At 35.6% G+C, this 14969-nt stretch overlaps 1 pseudogene; it reads left to right on the plus strand.

The window, feature by feature from the left end:
* Positions 1-1547: 1547 nt before the first annotated feature.
* On the plus strand, positions 1548-1751 carry LOC120601400 (uncharacterized; annotated as a pseudogene).
* Positions 1752-14969: the final 13218 nt, after the last annotated feature.

The raw sequence follows: 14969 nt of genomic DNA on the forward strand, positions 1-14969 counted from the left end.
GTGAGAATCAAGAAAAGACAGGTTGCTGAGGCAATTAGATGCTGGCCAATGACCTTCAGTAGAACAGTTACAAAATATAAAGGGGTTTATAAGTAAATCAATTTAGTGAAGGCAGCATTCTTCCTCAGGCACAGTCTCTGTGCCCTCTTGATCTGTCTCTCTAGAGCTTCTTCACCTAGAGTGGAAGGTGGATTCCTTTTCAAGAAGGGATGCCTGGATGCTACAGGCCTTTCTACTTCAGGCACTCAATTGAATTTATGCCTGAGGAGCTAAGAGAAAAGACTGATACTAGATGTAAGGCCATAGTAAATAATCAGGTGTGGAGCTTGGTGTCTCTCAGTCCTGAAATACCAGCAGGGTCAGTTTTGACAGATTTTAAAAATAGGGGTAATTCTGGCTAATACAATAGTTCAGCATTATAGATGTTTCATAATCTAAAAGATATATTTGGAATGTTACCGCATCTTTCACGAGTATTTATTAAACCATTGGTTTTTTTCAAGCCATTGAAAATAGATATTTGTTAATATTTAGTTTTGCCTTTAGTGTCTTTTGTTTCTGTCTTTAAAATTAAAGATTCAGTGTCATAGAAAGATCTATAGAGTGCTCAAAAGTAATACATACTTAAGTTGCACTCTTTTATAGGGAAGTGTCTAATAAAAGAAGAAAATGAAACAGAACTTCCCGATTTGAGCTCTAGAATTTTGGTTAAATTTTAAAATTTAAATTAATAATAAATGTAACTCCAGAATATACAAAATAAAATAGATAAAACTTGATTTATTATCTAATTAATAGATGTTTATTATCTAATAAAAACACCACATTAGTGAATGCAAAAAGGGAAGAGCTCAATTTAAATTTGATTAGAAGATTCTCAGAAACAGAGAAGGCATCTTTCAATGATATATAAAAATGAGAAGAAAACTTTCCTTTAAAAAAAATTCTACCTAAAGATTACGAAAAGATTTACAGGAGAGGGAGCTATGGGGAAGAGAGGGATATGTTTAAATTTAATTTTCCAAAAGTCCACATGTACATTTAAAATTGGAATTATCAAGCAAAAATTTATCATTTTATTTAATATCAGATACTTCTGCCACAAGCATCTGGGGAAATCTTTATTTTGGGAAGTAGCGAGCATTACATTGATTGCTTTGGAGATTATTTGCTGTTTCTTCTCCCAATGTCATCAATCAATAAAGTCATCCCTCCTCCCCTGGGTAAAATAAAAAGAGGTGGAGAAATGATAAATCTGTTTCTTCCATACTATTCTGGAAATTCCTTTCCCTCCAGGACACAAAAACCATGGAGAAGAAAAAAAAAAGTGTTTCTCTAACACCTATCTATACTTGGTGACCAGACGTTCTGGTTTGCAGGGAAACGGTCACAATTTGCACCCATGTCCTCAAGCGATAATTAGTAGTGCATCTTTTAATTCTCAAAACTGTACCAGTTAAGACAATAAATTATATGGACACCCTACAAACGTAGCAATTGCCCTATGTAAACGCGGAAGAAGTGTAAGACTAAAAGTAGAAATTTCAAAGACTACTTTTCGGGATTATTTCTATAGTTCATTACTAAAGAAGTTTCTCTGCCTGCGAAGCTCAGGGAAACCACAAGTAGGAGAGGGCGCAGTGTTCTCTGTTGAACGTGAAGTTGGTTTCTGGTGTTGCTTCTACAACTGCCGTTAGTGATAGATCTTCTCTTCCATTGGGAGAGCGAGAGGGGGAGGACGCTGTCTGGGTAAAAATAAAAAGAAGTTTCATAATAATTTCTACTTAGTCTCAAAAACAGAGGAATATGAAATTACAAAAAAAAAATTATAAAATCAAACATGCAATAAAATTAGTGACATTTATATATGAGGGTTAGTTTAAACTACTTAGAAATGTGTAGATTTTTATATTTTTAAAAATTTAACTGTAGAATTTTTAGTCATGTTCAGTAAACCAATTTGCACTTTTTTAGCTCTCTGCATGAAGCAAAAGGCTTTATACAATCTTTGGTTCAAGCTGAGTACACTGAAATATTTCATCTATTTTTGAGAGAATATTAAGATCCATAGATTAGACAATAGATCAAAAATCCTTTTCTAAATTAATAATTCCCAATGCTATGCCTACCCCCTACTCGATTCCACTTAAATTAAAAAGACAATAGTTTAAAATTTTTTAGGTTCATTAAAATTTCTTCAAGTGCATCAGTATGGAAACCAGAAGCAAATGAGAAATAATATGAATAAATGCCTAAATTGATCACATTCTCATTAACCAATAAGGATTAAGGAAATGAGTGGTAGTTAATGGAAAATTAGTGAAGCCTATTCTTCAAAGAATTTACAATCTAGTAATTAAAATAGACAAATAGACGTAAAGATATGGTAATTAAAAGAGATGTAGAGAACGAAGTTACATAATAAATTATATTTCAAAATAGCATTGAGATTTAAAATGGATGAGTATTACACTAGAAAAATTTTCAAATGCAGAGAAAGGAGTGACTGCATTCTAATTAAATCATAGCAAATGATAGACTTATTTGATATTTTTAAGTACCAAAAGAAAAGAAACCTCTATTTTTACTTTATAATGAATTCACGTACCAAAAAAAAAAATTCAGAAAAACATTCATATTAGAATTGAAGTCAAAGAAAGACCCAGTTTTAAATGCAAGACATTCATTTGTAGAAAAGTATGTCTGATGAAAAGAACAAAAAACATGGAACTGAAATGAATAAATGAAAAAAGATTAACACAAACGTTAACAAAAGGATTCATAATAGCCTTTCAAACCATTACATTTTTTAAAGTTCTAGATAAATGAGCTTGCTGATAAAAGAGTAGGGAACTGAAAATATTGACATAAAAGGAACTATGAAAATAAATAAATTTTTCTCTATTGCCTTTTAACAAGAAAATTAAGGGAAATGTGCAATTAAGAAAAATGTCTTTACATAAAGCTGTGATGGAAAACAAGGGAAGAGAATGCATTGAATGTGAACCAGTCAGAAAGAAAAAGCATACTTTAGCTATTCTAAAAGAGTTCGCAGTGAGTCTATTGCTGTAATTAGAGTTAATCGATAAATGTGGATGACTCATCTGAATTATTGTAGTAGTCTCTTACAAGTCTCCCGGCTTATACTCTTGCTCCCTCTAGTCTAGCTGCAACATTACAACTATAGTGTTCTCTTAAAAACTTAAGTCAGATTATACAACTCTTTTGCTCAAAGATCTTAAATGATCTCCCATGTCCCTGAGAGTAAAAACTAAGGTTTTACAAATCCTGCAAAGCCCTACATAGTTTGGTCTCAGTTACCTCTCTGATTTTCTCTCTTGACTCCTCCCTAGACCACCCTAAGTCACAACATCATCTTCGAGGTCTCTACAGCCGGCCAGTGGTTCTCGAAAGATGGCCCAGGGATTCTGTAAGTTCTCAAAATCCTTTTATGGGATCAAAAGGGTCAAAAATAGAACGAAAATTCTTCGAGGTCCTCAACAAATAGTAAGAATGTAAAAGAGTCCTGAGACAAAAACACGGAGAATCAGTGCTGTAGTGAATCTTCTGCAGCTGGAAGTGCTCTGCCCTCAGATGTCAGCGAGGCTCAGTCCCACACTGTTTTCAAGACTTTCCTTGTACTTCACTCTCCCAGTGAAGCCTACTCTGAGCACCTCCTCCTAACCCCAGACTTCTGATTCTCTCTTACATTTCCTCTTTTCCATGCCATTATTACGTTACAACATACTACATAATTTACTTAAATATTATATTTACTGTCTCTCTCTACAACTTCAGAATGCAAACTTCAAAAGGGTGGACATCATGGTCTGTTTTTTTTCACTAATCTATCTCAAATGCATTGAAGAGTGCCTGATAACATAGTAGATGTTCGTTAAATGAATGAATAAATGAATGATGAAGAGTTGATAAAAATAGATTTCTAAGACATGTTGAAGTAATGGCTTTATAAAACAAAGCAAATAATACATACATCAAAATTTAATAAATATTAGGGAAAATGGTAAAATGTCTAGACCATCTAAAGAAGAAATAATAATAAACAGCAATATAAGTATAACATTATCTGATAAACCCATAGCAGAAGAAAAGAAATCTTTGAAAGGTCTCGTACCAGTAATTATATGTTCCAATCTGCAAAAGATGAACACCACTTCTCTCATAGCTCATTACTCATTAGCTAGAACTAGTTACGTGGTCCCAACCTATGAAAAAAAGGGAACAGAAAGTACACGTCTACCATTTATCTAAAGGAAGGAAACCAGAAATATTTGGAGACTAGCACTACTACATGACACATTTGTGTTTCAAATTTGGGAGAACAATTTAATAATGAAGATTAATAAAATTTCTTGTGAAATTAGTTCAGAGTATATGATTATAAAAATTAAATAAAGCTAATTTTATTTTAAGTAAAAAGGGGTTTACTATCAACTTATATAGCATAAAATAGGTTAATATATGTTACATTCATCATAATGAACTTCGTTAATGATTTGGACTAGAGAACATTCATTCATTCCCACATCTTTTCTTCCTTCCTTCTTTCCTTCCTTACTTCCTTCTTTCTCCCTTCAGCAAATATTTATTGAGCCCTTCTATGTACCACTAATGTTCTAGGTGATAGAGATAACAACTGTGAATAGACAAAATTCCCGATACCACAGAGCTTATAACCTGGGAGACACTGACAACAAACAGGTGAGCAGAATTTTGAAATCAAAATAGTTATAGATTGTGACAAACGTGATAATGGAAATAAACATTGAATAAAGGATAACAGATAGTCAGGAAAGTCTTTCTAAAGAGATATTTCAGATGAGATCTGTGGATTCTGAAGGAGCTAGCCTTGCAAAGATCCAGAGGAAGAGAATTCCAGACACACAGAGCATGTGCAAAAGTCCTGGCATGATTGAGAAATATCAAGGAGTTCTGCATGAAATACCAAGGATTATGGCTTAAGCTGTGGAAGCAAGGAGGACAATGGCAAAGGATGAAATTAGAGACAAGCAAAGCCCAAACCATGTAAGGCTTTCTTGACAAAGCCAGTGGGCTTAGATTTTATTCTAAGAGCAACAGAAAGTCAATCAAAGGGTTTTAAGCAGGGGATTGACAAGATTTCTTTTATGATTTTAAAAGTGTACATTGGCTTCCAGGGGAAAAACAATATGGATGGGAACTGTTAGGAAGTGAAGTGCAGAAATCCAGTTGGTTTCTATTAAGTTTAGATAACGGAGGTGAAATAAAGAATAGATTCAACACATATTTAGTAAGAAAGCCAACAGGCTTTCCCACTGGATTAGATGTTGAAATAGAGAGAGAGAGAGGAGGAGAGAGAGAGAGAAAAAACTAAAAAAACTGAGGGCATTGGCTGAATGGTAAGGCCATTTATTGAAATGGGGAAAAAAAGGAAGAAATAATTTGGAATTGAGGGTAATCAAGAATTCTTTATTTAACATATTAAATTTGATATGCTTCTTAAATAGCCAAGTAAAGATGCCATGGATTCTGGAAGTTTTAAGTTAACATTAATTTAATAGTTATTAAGCACTTATTATGAGCACCATGCTCAGTAATTTATGTATGTAACTGAGTCATAAATTAAAGTACTTCTAGAGCTTATATATATGTTATGTAAGTTTTAGTATTAAACATATATTAATATTTAGTATTATATATTATATATAAGTTTTAGTTATATGTATATATAACACTCAAGTTTTATATATATAGTAATTGCTTCATTTTGTGTACAACTGCTTTGGTCTTCAGTTTGAATTCCCTACATCTGAGCAGGAAAAAAATTAACTAAATGTCCAATTTCATCTAAATTTAATCCAATCCAACATTTAAAAAAATATAATGTTCCCTTCTGTAGAATAAAAGTGCTCTGTCTCTCATATGGCCTCCTCTCTTCTTCTACCTCCCTCCCTAAGGATGGTGTCCTTTCGTGTAGGGGCATGTAGGGGAGCTTATACAACCTCATGGCAGCAGGGAGGAATCAAGGGTCTTAAGTGTAAAGTCCTTTGCCTTATCTGGTTTCTAGTGCAATATTCTTTATCCACCAGGATGTTGCTTACCCTGGATGTATAAGACTAAATTTAAGGTGGACGTAACTGATTCAGCTGCTTTGGTAGTGATCCTCGGCTGGCTAGATCTCATGTACCTCTCATCGGTCCGGCTGACTGCTCTAGATCTGGCTTCCCATCTGGCCCAAATATCTTCTAAAATACTGGCCACTTGGCCTCTCCTTCTGCTGAAGGGACTCCCTTTGGAAAGCTCTCCAGCCAGATGCTCAATAACTTGAGGTCAGTCTATATAGGATCAAAGGCAGCGTAGGAAAGCTAAATCTCCGGGTCTTGCTCCACTGGGCCACAGTTCATTTTTATGTGGCTGTGCTTCAAACTGACATATAGCAGCCAACATGTGAGCTTCCTCCCAGAATCTCAAATGGTGAAAAGGAGGACAAAAAAATGCCTCTCCACTCTCCACATTCCTCTCACTTAAAGAACAACCAGCTCTACGCTGGAGCCAAAACCCAGAGAGGGAAAAATACAGAGAGAAATTTATCCCTTTACTTTCACTCTTTCACTCTCCTCTTTTTCCATAATTCTCTTAGTTCAAATAAGATTGTGTTTTACCCTCAGAGAAGTCCTGGCCATGGCAAGTAGAAGGCGTGACAGCTCTCTATCACCGAAAAACTGCTTATTGGAGCCCTACGAAGCTTACTGACTTCCTTATCCCATTACAGTGTCTTGGATAACAGAAGTTTACAAATTTGAATATGAATGCAGAGTATTTAAAACCTACTATAAGAAGTTCTCTTCAAAAGCTGATGTCTTCAGGAAACGTAAGGAAGTAGCACCATCTAGTGGGTGAGAATAAAAGAATTTGAAAAATTCTTGAGGAATGTGTAATTGTGGGCACTTGAAAAATTATTATTGCCATAGATATAATCAAGTTTCCAAATAAAAGCTTTTTGAGAGCTTGGGAATTGAGATCTTAGAAATGAAATCCTTTTCTCAGAAAAGAAATGAATAGAGGGTGTGTGACTCTTCACATTACTCTTTCTCATTGATTGCTGCTCACATGAAACCCAGGTAAATTAAAGTGACCTTTGGCAATGATGAGAGGGTTATTTACAACCTGAAACTATAATCAAAGAACTGACTGTCTTGGTAACTTTAGAACGTTTATACATGCAAGGCCAAGTCATGGAGTATAGCCCTCAACTCATTTAGTACTTTTTAATAAAGGACCAGCAGGGAGCCCTTTTTCACACCTACTTCCTGGCTAGTCAGTGTCAAGTAAGAAAAGTCCAAACCTATTAAAAATTTTTATGAGTTTATTTGAACCAAACTGACGACAATTGCCAGGAAGCAAAATTTCAAGAGATTGAGAAAAGGCTCTGGAAAATAGCAGTTTCGAAGCTTATTTTATACATTAGAATCAAAGGAGGGTTACATGAAATCCAGTGGTGGTAGATTAAGGAGGTGAGAGAAGGTCAAATGGGGGAATCTCTGAGGTTTGATGAAAAGCAAAATGAAAAAACACATACTTCTTTTACATTGGTGGGTACAGGATAGTTAATCAATAATTAACACTTACAGTACATGGAGTTGGTATGCGGGGAACAAGATAACAATGAGAAGTTCTGTGGTCTTGTGTCCCGGTGCCAGCTGTTGTGCCTTAGACGGGTAGGAAAAGAAGATTACTCTGACATTTCACAGATGTGTTATCCTAGATGCATGAGAACAGTGAACAGGGCTCACTTAAGGTAAAGGCTGACCTTTGCTAAGGAAGTTACAGGTCTGGGACATGACTACCGGCCGTGGCCTGCCCAGTTAGGAATTTGTGATCAGATCATCCTGTGTAGTTATTTTCAGTCTCTGAGTTTGTCAGGCCTGCCAAGCAGTCCCCTGAGCTTGTTAGATATATTGCCTAGCCCCCTTATCATTCACACCAGTGTTAGAAATTAATGGTGAGACGTTTTGACCAAGGCAACAAAACAAAGTTTTCAGCTTTCGAGTATACGTGCCCTGTTTACTTAGCTGATATTTCCTCAGAACCTGAAGATTGCTTCCTTGAGCAATTAGTCTGGAGTTCTATTTGGTCATTTTTTGAAAGATTAACTTAGTAAACCTTGTTCTGTAATGTAGTGAACATGTTCTGGAATCCCACGCTGACATTTTTTCCCCAGCTTTATCGGGGATGTTCAGTAGCAGTGAGAGAGAGGTAGACATGGTCTGCAGGAAGGGAAGGTACAAGAACAGCCAAAGCAAATAGATACTGAAACCTCATACAACATGTTACCCATGCATTTATCATCGATCCTCATTAAGTTGGGCTTTTTTAAGGGATTCTTTTCACCTGACTTTTTCCCCTGTGGTTATCAAAATTGTGTATATTTTATACAGTTCTAGTTAGTAGGCTTCTGTGGTCAAGAGAGATGGCTTAGCCCAGGAATTAAGAATCTAGACTTTTGAACCAGATTATTTGATTTTTTAATTTTTTTTATTTTTTGATGTCTGTTAGCTATCACCCTCCCCCTCATTTCCCATTCCTCTCATCCTAAGCAACCACTGTACAGTTATCTTGGCATAAAGATAAAAAATGTTTCATAGTCAACCGTCTAGCAAATAAATAATATTGTTTTTAAGCAAAAAAAAAAGAAAGAAAAGAAAATTACATTTAGTGAGAGCTTATTGTGTGGCAGACAATAGTTGCTTTAAGAAATATTTTGGACCAGGTCAAGGCTGGAGCATGACATGAGGTCATCTGTATGCCCCCGATAGCACAACTTCCTGTTACAGAACATTCCAGGGACTTTGTAACCATTACAGAATGCTCTAAAAGACCAAAGCAGATGCCAGACACATACCCTGTCTTGCTTGGGCTCAGGATATCTATAGAAGGAACTGAAACTTGGGCCACATATTGTTTTCAGACATCCACAGCCAGTCTAGACCACTGAGATTTCCTGAAGGAGGCTGGCCTAGAAAGGGACCTCAGAACCTATGAGAAGATGTAGAAAGTCAGACCTGAGCTGGTAGCTTGGCTGAATGTCAGAGAGAGCAGTGGATGTGGCATTGCCCCCTGCCCCCTAATCCCGAGTGTGCTATAGAAGGAGAAATCCGAGGCCTAAGTGATAGATCTGTTTCTAGAGGCCCGTTATAATATCTCTAATCATGTGACTCTAAAGGAATTTTCCTATTGGCTAGAGGTGGAGAGAAGTGTGAGATCAGCAGCCTAGGGATAAGAGCAGAGGACATGAAAAAGAAAAGGACGACAAGTAAACCTCACCTACGAGGCCACCAGACATAATAAATTAATGGGAGAGAAGCTGCTAACAAAACACAAAATTTTCTATTAGTTGAGCAGCCGTGGACTCAAAGCCTTAAGATTCAGGAAATTATTATAAATGTGGAATATTTGTATGTCCTAGCAGGTGAAGCCTAAGGCTATATGAGTTATTTGCATTTAACCTTCACAATTAATTTTGCAGGAGAATAACTGAGGCTGGGCAAGATAATTTACGTAAGTACACAGAAATAATAAATGGCAGAGCCAAGAACCACCAGCAGGGCTCTGACTCCAAACGCCAGGATCTTCCCCGCTAAACCTTAAAGCTTCTTGAGGTATGGAAGATTCAGTGGAGCATAATCAAAAAGCATTTATAGTGTTCCAAAGAACAATGATAAAAAGCAACATATACTGAGCAATTAACATATGCTAAGAGGTTTGATTCTGCAACAGTGTGATTTACTGAGAAATTTATCAGTATTTTGATTTTTTTTTTCTATTGTGTTTTTAATCAGTCAAAGAATGATGTTAGGGCTATATGACCTGGAGGTCTAGATTTTCCTTATCCTCAGAATGAGAGTTAATAGGACTCATTTCAAAGCCCTCAGTCAATAAAATAATTATTGTGGCTAAGCATTCAGCAGAGAGGAACACTGTGAATAGATACCCGCCAGCCCACTCAAGGAGATCATCTCCAGTATATGGCAAAGAAACAGTGCTCAACTATTATGAAGAATTAAGAAGGCTGAGCTGCCACGTTTGTGAAAACTATGTGCACGGTGGCTTTGCATATAGCTACCAAATGGAACCAAGGAGGAAAATGGCTATCTCTATCAACCATAAAACAGGCCTTTCCCCATTTTCCTACAAAATGTAAACCCCAAGGATTTTGTAAGCTTCAATGAGGATAACTCCAGTAATAACCGGTATTGGACTTATCATTGACCTTGATAAGTTGTGATTTGAAGATGGTTTTATTTAGAAAATAAAGAGCTATGACATCTCCTGCACCTTTGTCAAGAAACTATTCATATCCGTTATATATATAGTAACCCACTTTCTATTCACACAACACATTTATGAGGTTTGGTACCATCCTCTTTTTACAGATAAATCAATAAGCCCTTAAAGAAGTTGAGCAACTTGCCCATGTTTACACAACTCATAAGCCTTTCTTAATATGAAAAATTTAAGTTTTCGCACTTGCCAGTCTCATAAAAAGCACTGCAGCACAGCCTCATCACATGACTTGAAAATTAATTCAAGGAGTCTGTTACCACAAGCTATATAAACAAGTTGTTATCCAGCATAAATAGGATGTGTACCACAGTTTATTCTCAAAAAAATACTTACTGGTATTTGATTATATATAGAACATAACAGGGTTATCTGTAAATAGGCACATCTTAGAATTTAATTGAGGAGATAGAACAGATATTAATAAAGGTATTTTAATTAAGTTTTGAGATGGTTTTACAGATAATAAACACTATAGGAATTTGGATTCTTCTAGGAACACTGGTAGATGATGCAATAGAAAGATCACTAGATAACAAGTCAGAAGACTTTAGTTCCGAATCTAACACCAATTGTGCCACTTCTATCTCCTTAACCTTCAAAATTTTTAATTTCTCTGTGCCTTGGATTTGTCAATTAGAAACTGTTTTTGATGATATGCTCCATTCTTTCCTTGCAGGGTTTTTAACATTATATGTGTAGAAATGTTTACAAAACTATAATGAACTATATAAACAAATAAAGATACTGTTTTCCTTCTTTTAATTAGTGCCATGTCATTATGAGTCATGATAACTATAATGATTATTTTTATGTGTCAACTTGGTCAGACTATAGTACCCAATTGATTCATCAAACACCAGTCTAGATGTTACTTTGAAGGTATTTTTAGATGTGATTAACACTTAAATCAGTAGACTTTGAGTAAAACAGATTAGCTTTCATAGTGTGGATGGGCTTCATCCAGTTAGTCGAAGGCCTTCCTTAAAAGAAAAGAAAATGTGGTTCCTTGAAAAATGAAAATAAGAATTCTGCCTCCAGACTGACTTCAGGCTCAAGATGACAACATCAACTCCTGCCAGTATTTCCAGCCTACCCACCAATCCTCCAAATTTTAGACTTTATAACCCATACAATCATATGATCCAATTCTTTAAAACAAATTTCTCTCTAAACAATGAGGGATATATATATTCAGATATGTGTGTATACATATATGTATATGTACATATGCACATATACACATGCAAATGCACACACATTACACACACACATATATCCTATTTGTTCTGTTTCTTTGGAAAACATTAATACAATAGCTGTCCTTAATGAAGAACTTAATTTTGACAAGAAAAATGTGGAAAGTAATCACAATAACTTTAAAAAGTATATATTACTCTTAACAAATTTTCTGTTGGTCCATTTTTTTTACAGGACTCTTTCTTGACACTCCAGCCAAATCAAGTTCCCTGCTAGGTGCTCTAAAAACGTTTTATTCTTTTCCTTCATAGAACTCATCACACGTTATAAATACATATGTGTTTGTGTGATGTTTAATGGTCAATTTTTAAATGTTTATAAAGTAGCAAATAATAGAGCATGTTTTATAATAATATCTTTCATTATTCCAATGAACTATATACATAATATCCCCAAGTAGGAAATATGGTAAATCAAGAATGTTTGCTATTGTTCAGGATAGCTGATTTGCCTGTTGCAGCCTGAGTGTGCGTCTTTGCTCAGGGCAGTCTGTGCATTGGAATACCTTTCCTCCCAGTCATTCCTTGTCCAAATGGACGTAGCCCATTCTCTAAGGCAAAGTTTAGGGACACTTGTAAGCTGATATATCCAATTCCTCCCACTGACAGTGGTTACTACCTCTTTGACTCTGTTTCTCTCGTGGCATTCATCACTTTATGTCCTGAATTATAGTTATTTGTGTGTTTGTGTTGGTTCCACCTCTAAAAATAACAATCTTTTTAAGGGTAGCAGTTACTGATAAATTATAGTTTTCATCAGAGCCTGCTCCTTGCCTAAGATGTCTTGATAAATCCATGGTGAATAAATAAACCTTCATGGGTCATTTTGTTCTCTGGAGTTTAAGCTTTTCTCTCTAACTTGTACTATAACAAATTCTATACATAATTTCTATCAGAGTGACTGTAATCTTCTATGTATGACAGTGGTTTGATGGTGAATATTTATTAGGTAGTGAAGGAATGCAAAGTATTGGCATAGGGCTTTAGCTCTGAGCTTGAAAATTGGCTGAAAGTGACATTTTAAATGAGAGAATTTTATGAACAGAGATAGCAAAATGGCACAGGTTTTGACATGTACGCTGGTGACTACATAGTAACCAAGGTGCTTCCTTGTTCTCCCATGAAATATTCTGATATTTATTAGTGATATAACTCACTGTCAAATATGTAACAAAAGCAAAATACAAATATCTGTGTACCCATCAAATATTTCACTTTTAATGATACTTCTGTGCCCTAAGTGAACAATGTGTACTTTTCATCTAAATTCACAATACGTTACTAACTTCACATTATGTGAACAGAGTGGTACAAAGAGACAGGATGACCTTCCAGGAGTAAAAAGCAGAATTGACATCTATTTTAGACTCCAGAATTTTAAAATTGCAATTTAGCATATTTGACAATCAATATTCCTTGTACCTTGGTGGAGGAAATCTTCAAAATGGTATGGTTGGAGAACAGAGGTTTGTTCTTGAGGTCTGCTCAACTAGTTTTATATTTTAATGCATCTAAAAGTTCCTAGAAGACAAGAATAATAATCCACAATGCATTCACTCAGTTTATTGCTCCAATATTGATTGATTGATAACACATACTAGTGCTATGTTGAGTGCTGAGCATCCATCCATGAAGAAAATATAGCTCCTACTCTCAATACACTGTCTGTTGGGAGAGAGTGAATAGACACACCAAACCAACTGGTAAATACTGATTGCTGTTTAATGTTATTTTTAATTTACCCTGATGTCAGTTTACCATAGTAAAATAAATTATCTGTCCTACCTTGCACCTGAAAAAGTGAGGTCTATTCTCTCTTTATATTGCAATTGCCCCTCCCCCACTCAATAAACACAAACAGAACTGTTCAGAAGGAAACCTGAATTGTTTTGGATTCATGCTCACAGAGAAAGATTATACTGGGTTATCCTAGAAGGAGAATGGATAGAGATAATTGTTTGGAATTGAAGAAGAGGATGACTAAGCCCTAGAGGTGATTTCCTGAGGTGGGTAGTGACTTGGGTCTTATTTCCACGCAGAATACCAGTGGGTGGTAGGACCTCTGATAAGGAATGCATATAGGTGGCTGTTGGCTCAATATCTACTGCTGTGGCCTTCAAGCCTTGAACAAAACCCTTGGGGCTGAGCTGAGCATAGAGGAAGGGTCATACACAAACAATGGAGTAATCCACCTTCGAATAGGCCACATAGACTTGAGCAATTGGGAATGACAACTAGGCAACTATAACGAATTCAAGTCAAGAATACTTTCTTTCATAATGACATAGGATGAACTATATAATGCTCCCTGGGAATTGTGAGCAGCCTCAAGGAAGGGCTCTCCAGTAATTAAAATTAAACATGTTGACAAGGGGGTTCAGAGTAAGGTTTATTTTGATTTTTCAAAATAAGGTAACGTGACTTTCGTTTCACTCAGGTCTCATGAAGCAAATTCATATCCCCTTCTAGAGAATGTACTATGTGCTGGAGATCCTTGCATTTCCTAGATTTTAAAACTTGTCTGATCACTTTCATGTTTATCTATTGGAACATGTCTTAAAACAGATGCATATCTTTAATGTTCTATTTGTTTTGCTTTAATTTTCAAAAAAAAAAAGCTAATATCTTAGAATCAAGAAAATACCATAATTTCCTGTAGGGAACTAAGGGCGAAAGGAAGGTATCATGGAGGAATCAATTTTTTTTAACCGACTCAAAAGATATGAAGTAAACAAAGTGGAGTAAAGACAGGCTGTGAGTAGATAAAAATATGCAGAAAAAGAATAGTGAGTGCTAGAAAAGCAGAGCATCATTGACAGGCAAATAATTTGATGCCTCTTTTTTTAACCAATATACAAAAACTACTTGTTGAGTATTACCTAGAGGTAATGGAAAATTACATTAATAAACATTTTACCCAGAAATAAATTTCTTTACTGATTGACCTCTATTCGTCAAATCATAGTCAATGTCCTGAAAAAAAAAATGGCCATTTTGTTGCATGTATATTCACAGATTAAAATTTTAAATAAAAAGACAAATCATTAAGCAGTATTGTGACCTGTATTTTGGACCTTGGAATTTTGGCTGTTTGTAACTGCTTGTTTGCAAGGAATCTCAGTATAGATAGCTAACTCTAGCAAGAAGAGTTTTATTTTGTATTTTAAATCCTCTCAAGGGTTTGCCCCTTTGGGCAGAAGTGAGACCAAAATTTTACATTTTGCCAAGGATGGCAGGCCAAAGCCTACGTTTTCTGGTGTGTGTGTGGCTGGGGGAGGGGATAACTTTCTTCTACCTTTCTAGGTCCTTTTGGCTGGTCTAATATCAAATAGACATGAGACAGAGTAACAAGGGAAAATGACCAAATTT

Source organism: Pteropus medius, unplaced genomic scaffold, assembly GCF_902729225.1.
Source record: "Pteropus medius unplaced genomic scaffold, Ma_sr-lr_union100, whole genome shotgun sequence".
Taxonomy (NCBI): Eukaryota; Metazoa; Chordata; class Mammalia; order Chiroptera; family Pteropodidae; genus Pteropus; species Pteropus medius.